This window comes from Trichosurus vulpecula, chromosome 3, assembly GCF_011100635.1.
Source record: "Trichosurus vulpecula isolate mTriVul1 chromosome 3, mTriVul1.pri, whole genome shotgun sequence".
NCBI lineage: Eukaryota > Metazoa > Chordata > Mammalia > Diprotodontia > Phalangeridae > Trichosurus > Trichosurus vulpecula.
The window spans coordinates 390,098,204-390,119,272 of record NC_050575.1 but is presented as its reverse complement, the minus strand read 5'-3'; positions in this window follow the sequence as shown (position 1 = coordinate 390,119,272).

Genomic DNA, 21,069 nt, shown 5'->3' with positions numbered 1-21,069 from the left:
GGGGAAACTGAGGCCCATGTCTGGGAAATAACTAGATCATAAACTCCTGAAGGGCAGGCACTGTGCCTACTCCTGGGTTCACCCTTGGCCCTCAATGATGGATTATCGATTGAATCACTTAATGAATAACTTACAATGATAGAACCATGAAGTGTAGGAGTGGAAAGGACCATAGAGGTCTGACCCCATCATTTTACAGAAGATGAGGCCTAAGGAGTCAAAAGTAACTTGCCTAAGCCCACAGAAATATAATTAGTAGTGACAGAGTGGAAGCCAGAATCCAGAATCGGAAATCTAAAAGCCTCCTAATTCTACTATATCATGCATCTATCTCTCATCTTACTCCTGGTTCTGGGGGCAGAGTGCTATGATGAGTAACAAGGTAGATTCTTTATTACAGGCTTTCCTCTCTCTCGATAGTTCTGGGTTGTCAGGGATAACCTTAGTCTCCTGGGGCCTGGATGCTTTAGGCCCTCATCTTCCTCCCTCAATTCCTGGAGTCCTAGCAGAGAAAATTGCTGAAGTTTCAATCCTTGGCTTACACTGTGTTCTGCGGAGGGAGACTTGATTTCTGTGTGTAGAGAACAACCCCTGGGCCAGAAGTGACCTTATAAAGTCACTGAGACCGCTGAAAGAGACAGGCCTCGCCTTCAAGGAGCTTACCTTCAATTGAGGGATGACTGGAAGGGAACTAGCAGTGGCATCTCTGTGCTGAAGCGTATTGTCATTGTTTTTAGCATTATTACAAGTTACTTTACAATTTACTTTATGAAGTTAGACCACTTCATAGTTTCACAAAGGGTAGATAGATAGATAATAGATAGATAGATAGAGATAGAGATAGGTAATAGGTAGATAGATGATAGATAGATATAAATAGATAGATGATAGATATAGATAGATAATAGATAGATAGATATAGATATAGATAGGTAATAGGTAGATAGATGATAGTAAGATAGATATAGATAGATAATAGGATAGACAGGCAGATAGATACAAAGAGATAGATAATAGATAGATGATAGAAGAGAGAGAGAGACACACAGAGAGACTCAGAGAGACACACAGAGAGAGACAGAGACACAGAGAGAGAATGAGAATGCATTAAGTGTTTACTATGTGCCAGGCCTGGGAATACAAATACAAGCAAGAAAGACAGTCTCTGCCCTCAAAGAGCTTACAGTTTAATGGGGGAATTCAACACATAAAGGGGAACATGAAACTGGAAATAAGGAAGGTAGGGTTTGGTGTGGAGGTGATAGGAGGTGGTTTGGAGGACCGGTTCTAGCCCAGATAAGGCCACAAGCACCTTTCCTGCGTTCCCAGGGGCAGAGTCCAAGGTTGTGGAGGGAAGGCAGGGAGGAGATGAGGATTGTGATAAAGTGTAGGCAGCAGATTTGGAGGTAGTAGGGCAGGACCTGTATTAGTCAGCCAACAACAAGCATTTATTAAGTGTGCCAGGTGCTGCATTAGTGTTCTGTCTTCCTGTAACTCTTCCAACATCGACTATTTACAGTCAGTCCTAAATAAACATTTATTAAGCACCTACTATGTGCCGGCACTGTGCTAAGCACTTAGGATACAAAAAGAGGCAAAAGTCACACCCCGCCCCCCCCCCCCCGCCCCGCCCCGCCCCCCTTCAAGGAGCTAATGTAATCTTTAGCAATTTGCTAGGGGCAAGGTGAAACCTCAGTTGTTTGAATGACTGATTATCAGGGATTTGGGACAATCATTCATATTATTGCTAATAGTTTGCTAGTCTTTTGAGAACTGCTAGATGGTTTGTGCACTGAGTAATAGCTCTCAGACTTATATGTTTGTGGTAATTATATTATCTGGGCTATCAGATTCTTAGCAGATACATTTGATGCAAAGAATTTTCCCCCCAGGGGAGGTTCCCTTCTTATCTTAGCTGCACTGACTTCATTCGTGTAAAAACTTTCCAGTTTTGTACACTGTACAGGTAATCTAAATGATCTATGTCATCTTTTGTCATTTTCATTTACTCTATCTCCTGTTTTGTTAAGGATTCTTCTCCTAGCCACAGTTGTGAAAGCTATCTCCATCCATTTTCCTCCCATTTTTTAACAAAGTGAACTCTTGAGCAGCTTCTTCAATTCTAGCCCAGACTATCAGAGTCTCCTGCTTTGGTTCCTCAGGCAGTATGTAGCTTAAGTCCATTCCATCTTGCTCTGGTCTCACTGGACATGGGAAACAGCTGGTCATATTACTATGCAAGAGAATCTGGTGTGAAAAGGGCTCTAAGTTCCTTGAAATACCCATGTTTTCTTTTTCTTGAGAAAGGAAGTGGATCTGATGACTGACTTACAAGAACCACCAGGGAGGTGTATGTACAGCTGGCTGCAGCAGTTCAGGCCTGCCCCACCCCCACACCCTGGGAATTCCAGAAGGCCTCCTTCTGCCCTCCAGCCATCACTGCCACGGTCAGGGCCAGCCGGGGCTCAGCGCAGCCCTTGCCTGGGGCCCAGAGCTCTGCATTCACACACAGCTGCCAGGATAAACCAGAGTCCAACACATTCAAGCTTGATAAAAGGGAAGAAAATGATGCTAGTCCCCTCCCCCAAACCAGAGGCAGAAATGCCTTGATGGCCCCTAAATATCCTCATGTCCATCATGGGCACCCATTCCCCACACTGCTCCCTCTGCCTCCTGCCTTCCCACCATGTGGTGTAATAGAAGAGGGGCCCTGGGATAGATAGGAGTTGGGGTCTAGTCTCAGATTTGCCACTATTTGAATGTCTTTGGTCAAGTCACTCACCCAGAATGAAGAATCCCATAACTTCAGAGCTCGAAAGGACCTTAGAGATCACCTAATCGAAATTCCTCATTATATAGAGGACAAAATGAAGCCCAGAGAAGGGGCTTTGCCAGTTAGTGGCAGATTCAAGGGTGGAAGCTATTTCTCTCGTCTCCTAATCCTGTGCCCTTTTAACTATATGAAACCTGGGCCACAGATTCTTCATCTGTAAAAGGAGAAGGGCAGACTTTGTAGATGATCTCTTCAGGTCCTTTTCACCTCTAATACTCTATATTTCATTCTATGTTCTTTGATCCATTCCATCTCTGACATTCTATGCTTTAGGCTCTCTCATAGCTTCGATGTTGTATAAGTTCTTTCTACATCTTGGCACTCTGTCTTCTAAGGTCTCTTCCTGGGCTGACATTCAGTGCTCTAAGGATCCTTCTAGAGCTGACATTCTGTGTTCTAAGATTGCTTCTAGATCTGATATTCTGTGTTCTAAGAACCTTTCTAGATCTGACATTCTGTGTTCTAAGGACCCTTCCAACACTGATATTCTATGCTCCAAAGATCCTTCTAGAACTGACAGCCTGTGTTCTAAGGGCCCTTCCTAAGCTGGCTAACTTTCTATGCTCCAAGGATCCTTCTAGAGATTACATTCTGTGCTCTAAAGGCCCTTCTAGCACTGACATTTTATGCTCCAAGGTCCCTTCTAGAGCTGATACTCTGTGTTCTAAGGGCCCTTCTAGAGCTGACATTCTGTGTTCTAAGGGCCCTTCTAGAGCTGACATTATGTGTCCTAAGGTCCTTTCCAGATCTGACATTCTGTGTTCTAAGGGCCCTTCCTAAGCCGGCTGACTTTATGCTCTAAGGTCCTTCTCAGTTCTGACATGCTGTTCCATGATTTGCCCACCTGAGATATCACTCAGTTCCTCTTGGCTCAGATTATCATCTGAAATGTAATGGCAGCAGAGACTTGTGAAGCAGGTTTGGAAACTGAGGCCTTGGAGCCTTCGCTAGAATACCTGTGACTTCAGTAAACACATCTGTTCTATGGAGAGTAAGATTTTCAGGTACTAAAAAGGTCACTCATTTTTAAAAAGGGGCATCAAACCCTTGTTTTGTCCCATGTGGCTGCTCAAGTCTCAGCTTTGGAGGGTGGAGTGGTGAGGGGAGGGGAATGGCATCTTTCCCATCATTTTACGGAGACCATAGCATGGAAGTAGGTTGCATTAGGCAGGATTTGCAGCAGGGCCTGGAAAGCAAAGCCTTGGCTATATACTGACTATCTCACCCCTTTGGTCCTCTCTGTGAATGGAATGAGGAGGAGCCTCTTACTGACCCAGAGGCACTTGGGGCAAGGCTCTGAGCAATGGAAACCCATGAACGTGGAATTCTGTGGCTCAAGGAATTTTCCCCAGACTTTAGCCCTGCCCCTATTTCTGGGCAAAATTAGTCAGTCAATAAGCATTTATTTAAGCATAACTACATCAAGCACTGTGCTAAGTATTGAGGGGAACAAAGGAAGACAAAAATATTATCCCTAATTTTAAAGAGTTCACATTCTAATAAGGGAGATAACATTCAGTAACTTATATACATACAAGACCCATACAATATAAATGGAAGTTGCCACAAGTAGGGGGATAGAGGGAACTGGGAAAGACCTCTTGCCTCTCCTGGTCAGGAGTACGGGACTGGGCACATAGAGGGCACTCGGTGAATCTTTATGAATTGGTTTGGGTCGTCCTGGGTGGCAGGCATTGGAAGGGTGAAATTGGAAAAAGAGAGAGGAAACAGATGGCAATGGTATTAAGCCCTCTGCTTGGAGTAGGGCCCCCTCCCTGCCTCCTTGACCCTTTATCAGTGGTCTTGACTTTGCTGGGTGGCTCAGACCCAGGAAGCTGTATCAGTTGGCCCCAGTGGGAAACATATTTAGAGCTGGAAGGAATCATAGAGGCCATATGGTCTAATCTCATTTTACAAATGCGGAAAGTGAGGCCAAGAGGGTTTACTCAAGATCAGATAGGAAGCTGAGCCAAGATTGAAACCCGGATTCTGACTCCAAATCCAGTGTTCTTCACTAGACGGCTATGCTAGGACAATGTTCCCTCTCCTAATCTTTTCCTTGGAACTTCCCTTTAACTCCTAGAACAGGGCCTTCAGCAAACATTTCAGCAAGCCACCCTGTCCCCTTGCAATAGCAAAATCCAAGTTTCAAGCAAGGCAGGGGCTGCCCAAGGGATCTGTATGCCAACCATTCGTTTAGTAAATGTGTGGTGAGTACCTACTTAGTGCTCAGCCCCATATCACAGGGAAAGCAAAAGTGTGTGACACCATCCCCTGCCCTCATGAAGTCTGAAACTGAGTGGAGGAGATGAGCTACATACATGGGGAATTATTTAGCGATATAGTAGATGTCAAAAGTCAGGTACCCGCGGTGTCAAAAGAGAAGCCCAGGTACTGTTGTTGCCCATCCTTCATTTCAAACAGGACCGATTACACCACAGGTGATGTCTTGATTTGGACGGAAAGAGTCATTGAAGTCTAGCGGCAGGACAAAAGTCAAGAGGGCTGGCATCGGCCAGGATGCAGTGTATGACCTTGGTGTCTTGGATCTCTAAGTGCTCCAAGGCTGTTGAAGGCCCAGATGTTAGAGGTTGCATGAATTCAAAGAAGAAAGAGGTTTTCTGTGGGCTTGAGATGTCAAGGGAAAACCATGGAGGAAGTAAGTCTTGAAGGATGAGTAGGAATTAGATCAAGAAGAGGAAGTGGGAGGGCACATCTGGTAGAGGGAATGCTATAAGCAAAGGCACCGGGGCAGGAATGAGTTAGGCATCTGCAGGGTCCATGAAGGACGTCCAGAGTAGAGGATTCATTTAGAGAAGCAGATGAGGCTGGAGATGTAAGTTGGGGCCACATTATAGATGGCTCTGAATGTCAGACGAAGGTGTTTTGGCATGGAGTAGTAGAAAGAGCATTGAATTTGAATGTCCAAATAGCTGGGCTCATATCTTGGCTTTGCGCAACGTTGATTTCTGTGTGATAGTGGGCACCTCGGTTCAAATTCATTAAATACCTACTATGTCCCAGGGGTGATAGTAGGTCCTAGCTGTTGTTGCTCAGTCATGTCTGACTTTTTGTGACTTTTTGTCAAAGATACTGGAGTGGTTTGCCATTTCCTTCTTCAGCTCATTTACAGATGAGGAAACTGAGGCAAACAGGATTAAGTGACTTGCCTAGGGTTATACAGTTAGTGTCTGAGGCCAGACTTGAACTCACAAAGATGAGTCTTCCTGAATTCAGACCCAGTGCTCTGTGCACTATGGCACTGTCTGGTTGCCCCTAGGTATACAAAGCTAAAAACCAAAGGAAAAGAGTTCCTTCTCTCAAAGATGTTTTATTCTACTAGGTTAAGGGAGTAAGTGGGAGTGTAGAGGTGGGAAAGCAGTAAATATCAAAAAATAAAAATACTTTTTTTTGGATTGAATCTGTGGATTTTGTTGGTATAAGAAGCTCCCTCAGAAAAGAATTTATTCTGCAACTTAGCAGCCTGGGGGTTCTAAGAGGCTGTGACTTGCCCAGGGTCACACAACCAATCTGGGCCAAAGGGTAAAACCCACATCTTGCTGGCTGCAAAGCCAGCTCTTTGTCCATTCCACCATGCCTCCAACTACAAAATCTGTATTCAAAGTAAATCCAAGGTAATTTCAGGAGGAACACAAGTGAATAAAGAAAGAAGGGAGCCCGAGCCACTCCCCTTCCTTTGGGGCTAGGTTTCCTCCTCTGTAAAAGGAGATTTGACTAAGTAATCTCTAATATTACTTACAGCTCCAAAATCCTGCAATTTCATGACTTGGTCCTTTATGTCAAGGGAAATTGGATTATTTGGAAAGAGAAGGCTAAGGTGCCGATATGGATTTCCTGTCTTTGGTTCTCTGAACTTTCTTATGCTTGCTTTCTAGGATTTCTTTCTTCCCGTGGTGACTGGTTCATCATCACCTGTGGCATCTAGGCAGCCACTGTATGGCTTATTATCACCACTACCCCACCTACCCCACCCAAGAGCTAATGAATGGTGGCTACTCCCCATGAAAACCTTTGAGACTTTACACAGCAGAAGCAGCAGCAAGTGGGGTCTCCCACTTTCAAGGGGTGGTTGGGAGCCTGGCCAAGGTCTCCTCATGTGGATGGCCCATTACTGGCAGCCTGTCTCCCATTCTTTAATGGGAAAAGGGATCTGTGGTTGGGGTGTAGGGGGCAGAGGGGAGGAGTGGAAGGCTCCAGCCAGGCCAGGGCTCCAGCAGGGTCCTGGGTGCTGTGCAGCCACATTAGCTCCACCCACGGAGCCGGCTCGAGGCTTGGCGGTCACTGTCGGGTTACATCTGCTGGGCCATGCAAGAGCAGTTCCAGATGCACCAGGAGTGCCACGCTCGAATTTCAATTTCATCTCCTCACAATCATTTTCAGCATCCTCTTAGTGCTACATTAACGAAGCCTGCTCGTTTGAATGCATAATTAGCCCAAGCATTCTACCTCGCTAATTTCAAGGCAGGGGAAGAGAGTGGAGGGGGGCTTAGGAATTTGCATATTAATTTAGCAGAGGGAGAGAAAAATTGTTTACCACTCGCTTCTTGCTGTTGATCACAGAGGACTTAACTCTTTCGGGCCTGCCATCTGGAGCTACGGGTTGGGAGCTCAGCATGGCACGGGGAATGGCGCGGGGAATGGCGCCTCTTCCCAGCTGGCCATTGAGTAGTATCCCCTGATGTTAGCCAGCTTCCAAGCCCTGGCCTTGGTCTGGAACCACGCATGATCCTGGACAGTGAGGGGATGAGGGAGGCTAGCTGGAAGCCAGTGCTAAAGGAGGCAACAGTTAGTTTAGATTCTCCCAGACATTGACTACTGTGATATCTGTGACCCAAATCAAGTTTCCATGGGTGTGAGCTGGAAGGGGACAAGGCCAGCACCAGTCTGGGACACCTAGAGAGACCATACGCTGGGTTCTAGGGGCCCTCTGATGTCACATTCATTCCATCTTTCCTTCCACAAATATTTGTTCAGCGACTGCTCCATTCAGGAGTCTGTCCTAGGCACGGTGGGGGACTTGAAAGATGCAAGGGGGCCAGTTCTTGTCTTCAGGACATATGTGGCCTATTGGGAGAGATAAGATATGTACCCACACAAGGCAGCATTATATATACATATCATATATATAATATACAGATATATTATAAATATATAAATATGCATCTGTCTATTTGTCTGTCTATCTAATCTATTTATCTATCTAATCTGTCTGTCTATCTGTTGGTCAATTGGTCTATCTATCTAAATACTTGTGTGACTTTGGGCAAGTCATTTAAACCTCTCTCAATCCCAATTTCTTCATCTGTAAAATGAGGGGGTTGGAGCCAGTCTTTAAGGTTCCTTCTAGCCCCAGATCTATGTAGTCTTATGCCTGGCAAAGAGGCAGCATTGAATTGTGGAAGAGTGATAAGCCTGGATTCAGGAAAACCTGGTTCCAGCTGAGGTGCATACCTTAACCGCTATGGACTTGAAGCCACTTCTTACAACTCCTTCCACACTATTGGACAGAGTTCCCACGCATTGAACTTGCTGTGTGAGTTACCCACCTGATGAAATCGCAGATCCCGTTTGAATCAGAGCCATGTGAGTGGCATGATAATTTGGAGTACAGAAGGATCGCTTTCATCTGAGGGAATCAGAGAAGACTTCATAGAGGAGGTGGTGTCTAAGCTGTGCTTTGAAGAGAGGGTAGGATTTTCATTGATAGAGAGGTGGGGGAAGGGCCCGATTCCCAAATTCTCTTTGTTTGGCCCCCCAAGGCTCTGTCTGTGATGGTCCGTCTGCCCTTCCCCCACCCCCACACAGTCCTAGCCCCCACCCTGACTGCCTCCCTTGGATTCTCTAGACAATAGCGTGACTCAGGATCAATTTTGCCTCCTGGGAGGACTGATGGGGACAGAGTTGGTGATGGGTGGAAAAGGAGGTAATGAGCTCTTTGCGAGATTTTGTCAAAATATGAGGTTTTCAGGTCTGATAATACCCTAGAAAATAGAAAGCCAGAGCTTGAAGAGACCCCAGCATTTCCTCCTGTGTAAAACAAGGGATTAGCCCAGATAACTGCCCTTGCAGTTCTAAATCGATGAGCCTGTGACTTCTACAAAGCTATTCTTTGGGTTTATGGTGAGTACATTTCCTGGGAGAGACAGTAAATTAGAATGATGCACGTCAGTCAGTCAACAAGCATTTATTAAGAACTTACCATTTATCAGACTCTGTGCCAATCTCTGGGGGTGCAAAGAAAGGCAAAAACAGTCCTTGCCCTCGGGGAACTCACGTTCGAATGGGGGAGACAACATGCAGACCACGATGTACATACAAGATGTACACAGCCTAGGTGGAAAGCTGGGAAGGGGGCACTGAGTAGAGGGAAGAGGAGAAATGGAAACGGCCTCTTTCTTAGAGAAACAGCATCATGCTGGGTGGGCAGGGTGCTCCTGATATCGCTTTTGCTCTAAGAATTAAGCAGCTTCCACTAAAGTCTTTGGGTGCCCCCACAGCGTCTGACACATATTTAAGATCATAAAGGCTAGTGCTGGAGGCCATATGATCCTATCGCCTCATTTGACATAGAAGGAAACTGATGTTTTCCTGAGAGGTTAATTTATTTGTCTAAGGTCACATACTGATACAGGTAGGGTTTGAACTTATTTCCTCAGACTTCAAATACTCCATTGTGCTTATTGATTGATTGATCATGGGCATGGAGGTGGCTCTGGGGTCTTAAAGGCTATTCCAGTAGAGAAAAAACGATCTTTTGCCCTCGACATTTTGGTACCCTGGGGCAAAGCCCCAATCAATCCACCTTAGTTATAGTGAGTGATAGAAGTGATAAGGGTGGAGTTGGAAGCTAGAAAAAGTTTGAGAATCCATCAGTAACAGATGGTCTATTGGTCATCTGAGGACCAGTCTAGCTAAATATGGATATGTGGTTCATCACTAGCAGGTTGGGACCATTTGGTTTTAATCCCAGAAATTGAAGGTTATCTACTATGGCCTGGAAGGTTTATAGCCTGGCCAGGGAGTGTCAGTGCTAATGGAACCAAGACTCTTTTAAAGTGTTTTAAGTTGAAAATGTTTTACTGAGATCTTATATAGCCATACAGCTTTCTCATCCTGGGCCTCATTTTCCGCATCTGTAAAACTGAGGGGTTTGGACTGGTTGAAAGCTGAGTTTTTGTCCAGCTTTAGATTCTGAACTTATGAAGGTATATATATATAAGTGAATTAACCAAGGCAGCATGACATGATGGATAGAGAGGCAACCTTGGAGTCACGAAGAACTGGGTTCTATTCTTGCCTCTAACATATCCTGCCTCTGTGATCCTGGACAAATCACTTAACGCCTCAGTGATCTAGGCACCTCTAAAATTATAAATTGCAGGGAAGTTGATGATCTGTATTAGGGAAGAGAGTTTCCACAATGGGAGTTTACTATACAGGTCAAGACCAAAACACACATGTCCATGTGTGCGTGCATACAGTAAATAAGTCAATTAATTAGTGACCGGTTGCATTAATTTTTATTTTATGTCATTATTCTAAAAGACCCCAGGAAAGGATGTGGGAGAGGCCACCAGGAGCCCAGAGACAGGGAAAATAGGGCCTCATGAAGCATGTGGAAAAGCAGGCTGACTCAGTGGTGTGGTCAGTGCCCAGCTCTAAAGGCTTCAGTGAGTGATTAGCAGAAAAGGGGTTCTAAGCATGAAGCGTTAGAGGCTGAGAATTTGCCTGGACTCGGAGATCCTAGAGCTCTTCCTTCTAGGATAAGGTGACAGCCCACAAATGCTCTTTGAAGGCATAGTGCTTCATTCTGATGGTGACCAAGTCTATGGGGATGTGTCCCCCAGGAGCTGCTGCTGCTATCCTGCCCTTGTGCTCCCCAACCTCTCATTTTTCATTTCCACTTTGAGCACCTGGACCTAAAAGAACTGACCTATATCACACAGGAACCATAAAAAGGCCCAGAGGATGAAACAGCCCCAGAGATCAGGCCAAATAGAATCACAGGATTTTAGAATTGAATTGCCCTTTCAACACAGACTATGATTGCTGGAAGAAACCTTAGAGCTGTAACTAGGGCAGGGTGAGCAGAGCTTTGCTCCAGGGTGCCAAAACATAGAGGACACTCATAGCATTTGTAGCCTTTCTGTAGCATAGACCCAGTTAGACAGAATATTAAGTTAAAATTGGGAATTGCCAGGTGATTCCCTTCCCTTACCTGGTGGACGCACCCTAGGCGAGTTCCTTCCTGTCCCGTCATACTTTACTCTGCTCCTATGACCTCACAACTGCCTGGAGAAGATGCAATGTTTCTAGCCACCTTACACTCCAGCTGAATTGAGGATGTGTTTCACGCCCTTTGCCCCAGGCTCAACAATTGCTAGTGACAGCTCTTACCTCGGTAATCCTCTAGTTCAAAGCGCCCCCCCCCCCCCCCCATCACAGATGAGGAAACAGGCCTGGTGAGACAGAGTGATTTGCTCAAACTAACACAACTAGTAAGCACTAAATCCTGGAGTTGAACCCAAGCCTTCAACTTCCTCACTTGATTGAAAAGGGAATTGAGATGAGTAGTCACATAGGGAATTCATGGCAGAATCAGGATTTGAAATTAGGTCTTCTGGCTTCTTTTCCTATGGCTGTTGCCATGTTTCCTAAGATCATATAAGCTCCCATTTGTTTTTGGAAAGCCTTTTTAAAAAAAAATAGTGAGAGCTAGCCTTGAAGTCAGGAAGAATTGTGTTCGAGTCTCATCTCTAACACTGGCTGTGTGACCCTGGACAAGTCCCCTGACTTCTCAGTATACCAGGAAATGCTCCAAGACTCTAACTTATGAGAAGGTGCCAACCTCACACGCATACCACGGATTTCCTTGCTAGGAGCCCTTAGACTTGAACCCTTCATTCACATCATCCACATCTTCTTACAACCTGATGTCTCTTCTGCTGCTGATCCCACCATGGTCTGCTGTTTGCTTCCCTCTACTAATCACTTACCCCTGCTCTGCCCTGCGATTTTTCTGTTTGACCTAGATTGGTTCAGATCCTGTCCCAGACATGGCCTTGGAAAAATCACTTAGCTTTTCTGTGCCTCTAGTTTCGTCATCTGAAAAATGAGGTGGAGGGTTGGACTTGATGGCCTCCCTTCCAATTCCAAATTCATGATTCTACTGTCTTCATTACCTATGAGTAAATTTCAAATCTTAGCTTGACATTCAAAATCCTCTCTAATTTGGTAGCAGTCTACCTTCTCAGTCTTTTCTCATATTACTATCCTCCTGCTCTCTGATTCAGTCAAAATGGACAACTCATCATCTTCCATACTTGTCTTACATTTTCCCGCCTCCGTGTCTTTGCTCCCGGTGTCCTATGCCTCTCTCTACTGACATCTCACATAGTAATTCATTTGTACCTCTGTTAGGAATTTCTCATGTATTATATTATACTAGCGTCCAAAAGTTATACAGGGTATCTGACATCATGGATGGCATGCTGGCCTTTGAGTGAGGAAGACCTGGGTTCAAATCCCACTTCTGACACCAGCTCTATGACCAATCATGTAACTTCTTAGAATTTATCTACTAAGCCACAGATGGTTTGCAGTCTGTGTTGGTGAAGGAAATTAAATCCTCCCACTTTGCCTCTTGGGGTATTTACATACCCTATTATTGTATTTGTTATTGTAGAGGGACTGTCTTATCTAAATATGGTACCTCTTACAGTGGCTGGCTCAGAGGTGCTCAGTGACTCACAAGAGATGTTTAATAAATGCTGGATTGATTTAAATGGGTTAAGATGGGATGAGACTGGATGTGTCTTTTATTTTTTGATTAATGGAGCTATCGTCTGCCTCTCTTCCTTAGATCAATATGGTCTTAAAATACAGTCCATAGACCACTGGTAGTTATGGAATGACTTCTGATGGGTCCACAGTTGTGCCAAAAGGCAAGGGTGGCTGCGCTGAGTGTTCAAAGGGGTTTCCAGGCATCATAGGAACAGAGACCAGGGAAAGTCAAAGAGCCTGTAGACTTTGAGAGACTGCTGTGGAAAGTCCTCACCAGACCCTGAAAGCACTAGGCACAGAGACAGTGATGCTGCTGTCATTCTAGAAGGCTCCACTTGGAATCACTATGATTGGGTCTCACTGTGTGCCAGGTCTGGACTCAGACCATGGAGAGGCAATGGTGGGAGACAAGGCCAGGGAAAGCTTAGGGAAGTCCATGCCTGGCATTGTGCTGCTGTGGCTCCTTCTTTTTCCTCATTTCTTTTCCCCACCTCCAGCCTGAAGTCCTTAGCCTGGCCCCAAACCCTCTTTGCCTCTTCCTTTGTCTTCCTTCCTTCTGTAATGAGATAATAAAAATGCCAGTAGTAGGTGGAGGACCACTACAAAGGTTTTCTTTTGTACCAGCAAGTCATAAGATATTCTTTTCACCATAGACCAAAGAGTTTGCCTTACAAAAGAATCTAAGACTAAGGATACTCATTGGACCAGGGACCTTCGGACCATCAGAACCCTGTGTCATAAGATCAGAGATCTACAGTTGGAAATGACCTGAGAGGTTATCCTGTCCAGCCCCCTCATTTTGCTGATGAAACTGTGGCATGGAACAGAATGGGCACATGATTAGCTCAGGGTCACTCAGGTAATGAGGAGCTGAGGCAGAATTTGAATTCAGTTCTTCTGTCTCTAAATTCAGCATGCTCTCCCCTTTTCCATGCTGCCAACCCTCTGGTCACAACTAAGGTTTCAGACGGGTTTCTATGTCTCTGTTACCTAATCTATATGATGGAAATGATAATGCTTTTGCATCAACCTCAGAGGTTGTTGGGAAAGTAAAATTAGAACATGCCCCTTAAAGTGGTGCAGTACAAAGCTGTCTACATCTTGTCTGCTCGTAGCTGTCTGCATGTTGTCTCCCCATGAGACTGGGAGCTCCTTGAGGTCAGGGATTGGCTTTGCCTTTCTTGGTATCTCCAATGCCTAGCACAGTGCCTGGGACATAGCTGGTGCTTAATAAATCCTGGCTGACTGACTGCTAAAAGCACTGGATATGGAGTTAGAGGACAGGAGTTCAAAATTCGACTTTGCCACTTCCTAGAGTCCTTGGCCAAACTAAGTATCTTCATTTTCCTGGGTCTGACTTTCCTCATCTGAAAATGAGGTCGCTGGGCTTTGAGGTCCCTTCCAGCCAGAAATCCTGTGTTCTTATAAGTCTAAACTTCTGGCCAGATGTGAAGGTGTGTTGGGGGTGGTCCTCTATGTCACAAAGAGGTTGACTGAGTCTGGGCTGGAATTCTGGGTTGTCGGAGATCCACGGTGCGGGTGGTGGCTTTGTGGCCCTCCCCTGGTTCCCAGGCCGGCTGCGTTGCTGCTCCTGGGGAGGGCTCTGAACAGCTTGCTGCCGGGCTCCCCGCTGTCTCCTGCTCATCCAAGTGAGCTGAGATGACTCCCTTTGTTTGGAATCTGTGGGCGTCATGAACCGGGTTTGGAGGTAATTTGTCTGTCTCCTGCAGCTGGCTGTCATCTCACATCTGCGAACTAGTTTCATTTTCACGGTCATTAAAAAATCCCAGGTCTGACAGGTAGTAAACACACACACACACACACACACACACACACACACACACACACACACGCACACAAACTTAAGACCAACTCCGGCACCCAGGACAACCCACCTTGAAGTCCCGATCCCATGTTCAGGTGTAAATGGGGTTAGGAAGACTGGGGGGAAAAGGCAGCATTGTAAACAGTGGAAAGTACTGTAGACTAGATTTGAAATAAGAGAAACTGGGTTTGAATCCTGACTGGTACTTAATAGCTTAATGAACTGGGGCAAGTCAGATCTGTTCCTGATCTTCACTTCCTTCCTTCCTCTGTCAAATGAAGGAGTTGGAGTATATGTTCTCCAGGGTCCCTCTGAGCTCTATGCATAGGGTCACCTGGAACAGTAAATAGGGCAGGTTGTGGGAAAGAGGGAATGACAGAGAGAAGTCCTTTCAAGAGGTCCCCTGTAGAGGAGGACAAGGATGGACGCTGATGCCAAGCCTGAGGGTCATGAACCTTCCCCACCCCCCAATCTCCCTGTCATTAGGGACATTTGTAGGGATCCTCTCTGGGAGAGAGAATGTGGACCCCACAGAAAAATATGTCCCCACTCCTTTCACCCTACAAAGCCTTGCTCTCCACTCCTGCTGGCAGCTGTAAGAGGGGAGGGACATCAGTCTAGGAAGCAGGTAACCTCACTCCATCTCACCCCATTCACTTCCCATGTTGGGGTAGAGAGAGCCCTGAAAATATGGCTGAATTATCTGAGATTCACATATGTTGGTTCAGGGAGAAGTCAGGGAGACCACGATTGGAATTGTGACTGTCACTAGCTAGCGCTAGTCATGTGTTATTGGGCCATTTCTGTGCTCTGGACCTCAGTGTTCTCTGTCTCTTCTCTCCATGCTTGGCATTGGCTGCTTCCATGCCTGGACTGCACTTGCTCCTTGTCTCAGCCTCATAGAGACCTTCTCTTCTTTTAAGAAGCTTGTTGATGGATATGAAAGGGATTGAAGTGGATGCTTTTTAGTGTGGCAGAAAGAGCATCTGACTGGGAGTCAGAGGACCTGGAGTCACATCCTGGCTTTATTACTGCATCATCTTGACCAAGTGCCATTTTTTCGAGACTCCAGTTTGTTTTTCTTTATACAAGGAGGAGGTTGGACTAGATGACTTCTAAGGTTCCTTCTAGCTGTAAATTATATGTTTTCTAACCATTCTAACAGCTTATGAGCCTAATCTCACAAGCTGGCTCTCCTACTGATGGAGACCAAAGGGGCAGGGTGGAAAATGCAGAAGCCATGCGTGTTGGAACATTCAAGCACTACTGGGCCAAGGCTTGGGGGTAAGCAGAGCCATAACTAGGGTAGGGCACCAACTTTAGAGGGGGATGACAGTACTTTTGGTCCTCCATCATGCTAGGACCACCCTTCCCCTATTCCATCTTGCTTCCCCCATCCCTTCTTCCTTCCCCCATAGAACAGGGCCATTTCCCTAATGGAGATCTATTGCCTGGGTCCTAGGGTTTCTGCCTTTTCCTATAGGGTGTGGCCTTTCTCACCCCCTACCTCCCAATACTAAATTCATACCACTTGCCCTGGGCTTGGTTTGTGATGTAAAAAGTTCCTAGTTAAGGCTTTGAGGGACTGTCACATTTGAGTGTTCTTTCTCTGCAGTTGAACACATTCCTGAACACAGCTGATCCTGCACATAGAATCCACAATGGCATCCTGACATGGTGGAGGAGGGATGAAAAGGATCTGGGTTCAGATTAGGCCTATGTCCCTAGCTTTGTGATGGTCAATGCTGTTGCCTCTTTTTTTTGTAGGATGACCTGGTGGCATGGGACAGAAGAGGAGCTGAAGTTCAAAGGATGCCTCAGATGAAAAGTGATGGATCTTACATATAGCAGACATCAAGTCCAGTGGTTCCAAGGTTCCTGAGAAGCAGAGCAAACCAGTCCCTATTCTAAAGCTTAGAGGAGAGTCATGTAAAGTCCTTGGCTAGGGTGAGGGCATGTGGCTATTACAGTTCTTCCTGCATGGGCTTCTTCAACAAGATCTCACTTTTGGCTATGGAGTTTGTGGTTTAACACCTTTGGAGATGCTGCTGACCCAGGGAACTGCTGCTTCTGTCTCCTGACCTTCCTTGTTCCTCTAAAATGTGCTCAGACCCACCACACACCACTGGAGAAAATATTCAGCCTGGGTACATGGAGCTCTGGCAAAATGCAGGACCTCACCCAAAGCTTCTCATCCTGTGGTATCTGGCTGCTCCTGCTTCCTTTGGAATAGAAGTCTGAGATGCATGGGCCTCCTGGGACTTGGCTCCCTGGGCCCTGTGTGTGCTTTTTTTCCAGGGGTTGGGTTCAGGCACATCTGGCTGCTGTCAGGCTTTGAAATCCTTGGCTCACATTCCTGGGGCAGCTGGGAGCAAGACTCAGGCTGCATGGTAGGGGAGGGGAGAGATGATGGGCACTGCCCCCCAGGGATGATCTCAGGGGAGAGGAGTTTTGGGCCATTGCTGACAATGCCCCCTGCCCCTCTTCACACAGTGGAAGCCATCTCTACTATGGTCTGCAATCCCTTTTGGGCTCTCAGGGCTGAGGCGGCAGCCAAGGAGGGGGCCAGCGCACAGGGGGTTAACCGCTGATTACAGCCTTTGTCTCTGCATCAGTGTACATAATGCGCTCCTCATTTGCATACTGCAGTGTGCGCTCAATTAAAATGAACTTTTAATTTCTTCTAAGTAAATTACTTCTTCCCGGTACGTGACGCGCACAAATGTCAGAATAATGGGAGAACCTTAATGAGCTGGGAAGTGGAACCATGAGGGAGGGGCTGCTGGAAATACCCCCCCTCCCCAACACACACACACACACACTCACAAACACACACACAGGAACATATACATCTGCATAGACATGTGTACACTAGCATGTACATGTGAATCACATTCACACACACTGACAGATGGGCACACATATACAATCACACACTGACCCACAAATACAAACACACACATGCACACACACACACACACACACACACACAGACCCAGGCACACTAATCCTTCCAGCTTTGTTGAAGCCCATTCCCATCTTAATGGGAATGAAACAAAGAAATCAACTCAGATTTTTCCTTTTTCCCCTATCTGACCTATGTTCAGTGCCTGTTAATGAGCTGGGAACCCTGATTTCAGAAGCTTGTTCTCCTGTTCCCTGGGGAAGGAATGAATTGGGGGAATATTGTGTGCAAGGTTGGGGATGTTGAAGTCTTCTCTCTTTGATATGAGAGACTTGAGGGGAAGAGTAGATGATCTGATTCAAATTAGCCCCTTTGTCATGACCCAGAGACCCCGCTCTCCCTCCCCAATATTCTCTTTCCCTGGCCTCTGCCATTCCAGGTTGTCCTATTTCAGCACCAGAGAGTTGGGACAGCACAAAGGTGGCCTCCCTCCTCTCTAGTGTGGCTGTCTGTTTGCCTTGGGGTAGATGGGAATCTTCCCCCTTGGGTCTTATCATTGGGTAGCTGAGGCCTCCAAGAAGAGAGTCCCAAAGCCTTAGGCATCCTCTCCAGAGGCAGAGCCCAAACCAGGAAGATGGGGGCCAGGACAAGTGTAAGCTTCATCTTTGTGGAATAAAAGGCTATGTCTGTCTTCTGTCAAAGGGATTTCAGACATAAGCCAGCACGTTGGGTGAGGCATTGGGTTGGGAGGTGGGGAGTAAGAAAACCTTCCTGAGGCCCTAGAAATCCCTGCATGGTCCCTCACTTTGTGTATAACAAGACCCATGCAAGGTACTAGCAACTACGAGATTGGCAAGTGACACCCAGTTCCAGGACGGATCTAGACATGATGCTTCTTGCTAAAACAGCAGCTGAACATAGGTGTCTGCCCAAAGAGTCAGATAGGGAAAAAGGTAAGAGAAAGAATCATGGATCCTCAGTCTGGACAAGAAGGTGACAGTGTGACTGTTCTCTCAGGCTCAAGTTTCTCACTTGAATGGGAGTCTCCGGACTTGTGCTCTCTAACATTATTCCTATCCAAGTGTGACCACAGATCTATTCAGAGCCTCATCCTAACCCATCAACTAGGGCAGGGCTGTCCAAAATGAGGCCCATGGGCTGCATGCAACCCCAGTTCGATTTATGTGGCCAGACTACAAGCACAGAAATTTACATAAATGCTTTAGTAAACGAAGCTGAGCTACTGCAGAGCTCTCACTAAAATGGCAAATCAAAATGTATTGTCTATTGTTTCAATAAAAACCTAAGGTTGGACAGCCCTGAGCTAGGGTATAGTATAGCATAGCAGAAAAAGCACTGGATCTGGAGTCAAGGATTTAGATTCAAACCCTGTTTCTGGTGCTGAAACAACCTGGGGTGACAGAAGCCAGGGGAATATGGAATGTCCACAGAATATTGGTTTATTTCCCTTCTTTGAATCGGATTGTCTATTCTTCTCATATCAAGCCCCTCGTTGAAGGTGGAACATTCTAACACCCCCAACTATTCACTCAACAACCTCCATCCCCAAGTCGTTCTTACTTACTACCTGTATGACTTTTGGGTCAGTCACTTCATCTCTTTAACCTTTCTTCATATGAAAAATGAAGTCACTGGACTAGACGGCCTCTAAGGTCCCTAGGATCAGGTAGGTGGCTCAAAAGATAGAAAGTGTCAGGCCTAGAGTGAGGAAGATGCATCTTCCTGAGTTCAAATCTGGCCTCAGACACTGACTAGCTGTGTGACTCTGGGCAAGTCCCTTAACCCTGTTGGCCTCAGTTTCCTTATCTGTAAAATGAGCTGGAGAAGGAAATGGCAAATCACTACCAGTATCTCTGCCAAGAAAATCCAAATGGGGCTGCGAAGAGTTGGACAGGACTGAAGAGCAATCGAACAACAAGAGGAAGGTCCCTCCTAACTCTAACATTCTATGATACTTTATGGAGTGGACCCTCTTATCACTCAAGACTCTTTTTTCTTGCTTTGTAATCTTTGGTCTTACCAATTTCAGGTCCTACCTCCAAGGAGCTAGTCTAAGGAGACAAGGCAGAGTCTGTAGTGAGAAGTCTGAGGGGACATGCCGATCAATTATGTGTCTGGTTAGAGAATCATTTGGATGAGAGGGACAGTGTGGGGGTTTAATTTTCTCAGGGACCACTTAGTTCCCCTCATTCCATGGCCTCTCTATGGCCCTAACTCTTCTCAACCTTCCACTAGCCACTGAATGTGTACACATGTGTTCTTGGGTATAAGATAGTTTGAATAGGTTAATGCAGCCGCCCCCCACTCACAGCATATTCTCAGATGGTGGTGGATTAATTTGCTGTCATCAGCCATGGAAAATAAGGATTTGATCATGGAAATGGAAAGAGAGAGAGAGCTGTGGTCCTCTCTTGACTCCCGAGAGAAGGGACAGCGACCCTGACAGTCGTCATTCTGATGGCCTTGTCACTCAACTCCTCTTTGAGATGTGAGCCGACAGAGAAGCAGGGTCATGTCAAATCCCTATTGTCGTCTTTCCACCAACCTCAGTGAGTTCAGCTCATGGCCCTAATGAGATTTGGATCATCTGAAGGGAGAGGGGAGAGGCAGAATGGTTTACTGGAAAGAGCACTGGGGTTCGAATCCCTGTTCTGACTCCCATTAACAGTGTGGCAATAGACACTCAAGCCCCCAGTGATAAAGTGGCTTAGATTTGGAATTGGAAGGAATCCTTCTAGTTCATCTACTCCAACCTCCTCATTTTACAGATGAAGAAACTGAGGACTAGACAGACCAGGTGCCTTGCCCAAGATCTCACAGGTAGCAAGTAGAACCACGTTCACATGGGTAGTTGGGCAGGGACAGGATTCAAACTCAAGTCCTCTGGTTCCCAATTCTATGTCCACTGACAGCACTATCCATCCCTCTTCTCTTTGATGAGGGTACCAAAACACCAGGATCCCAGCATTTGGAGGAAGGATGAGGTTAAAGAAGCCTAGGCCCAGAGAAAACTTAGCAGTTCATACATTGATTGTTGGATGGTGTAGACCAAACAATTGTCTGATTGTTGTGTATGTGCTATGTATACATCATGAGTCAGTTAAGGCAGTGGATAGAGCTCTGGGCCTGGAGTCAGGAAGATCGGGGTTCAAATCCATTCTCACATACTAGCTGTGTGACCCTGGGCAAGTCACTTGACCTCTGTTTGCCTCAGTTTCCTCAATTGTAAAATGGGAATGATAACAGCCTCTACCTCACAGGGTTGTTATGAGGATCAGATGAAACCAACATTTGTAAGAAAACACAACACAGTTCTGGGCACAAAGTCGGTACAATATAAATTCATATCCCCTTCTCTTGTGTCATATAATTCCAGTCTTTTGTATAGAGGTTTGATGGATTGTATTGGGCCCTTGAACTCCATTTGCAAGATGTGAGGTCTCCATCTTAAATGTCTCCATCAATGCTTGGATAAAACCAGGGACAGGACGCTTTCAGATTTGCTTAGGGCAAGACTAGAAGAGTGTAGCCAGCAAAATGCTTCATTGGATTGGGAGTTCCTTGACAGCAGGGCCTGTCTTTTGCTTCCTTTTGTATCCTCAGTGCTTGGCACAAAACCTAGAATGTTGTTGTTATTCAGTGGTCTCAGTCATGCCCAACTCTTCATGACCCTATCTGGGG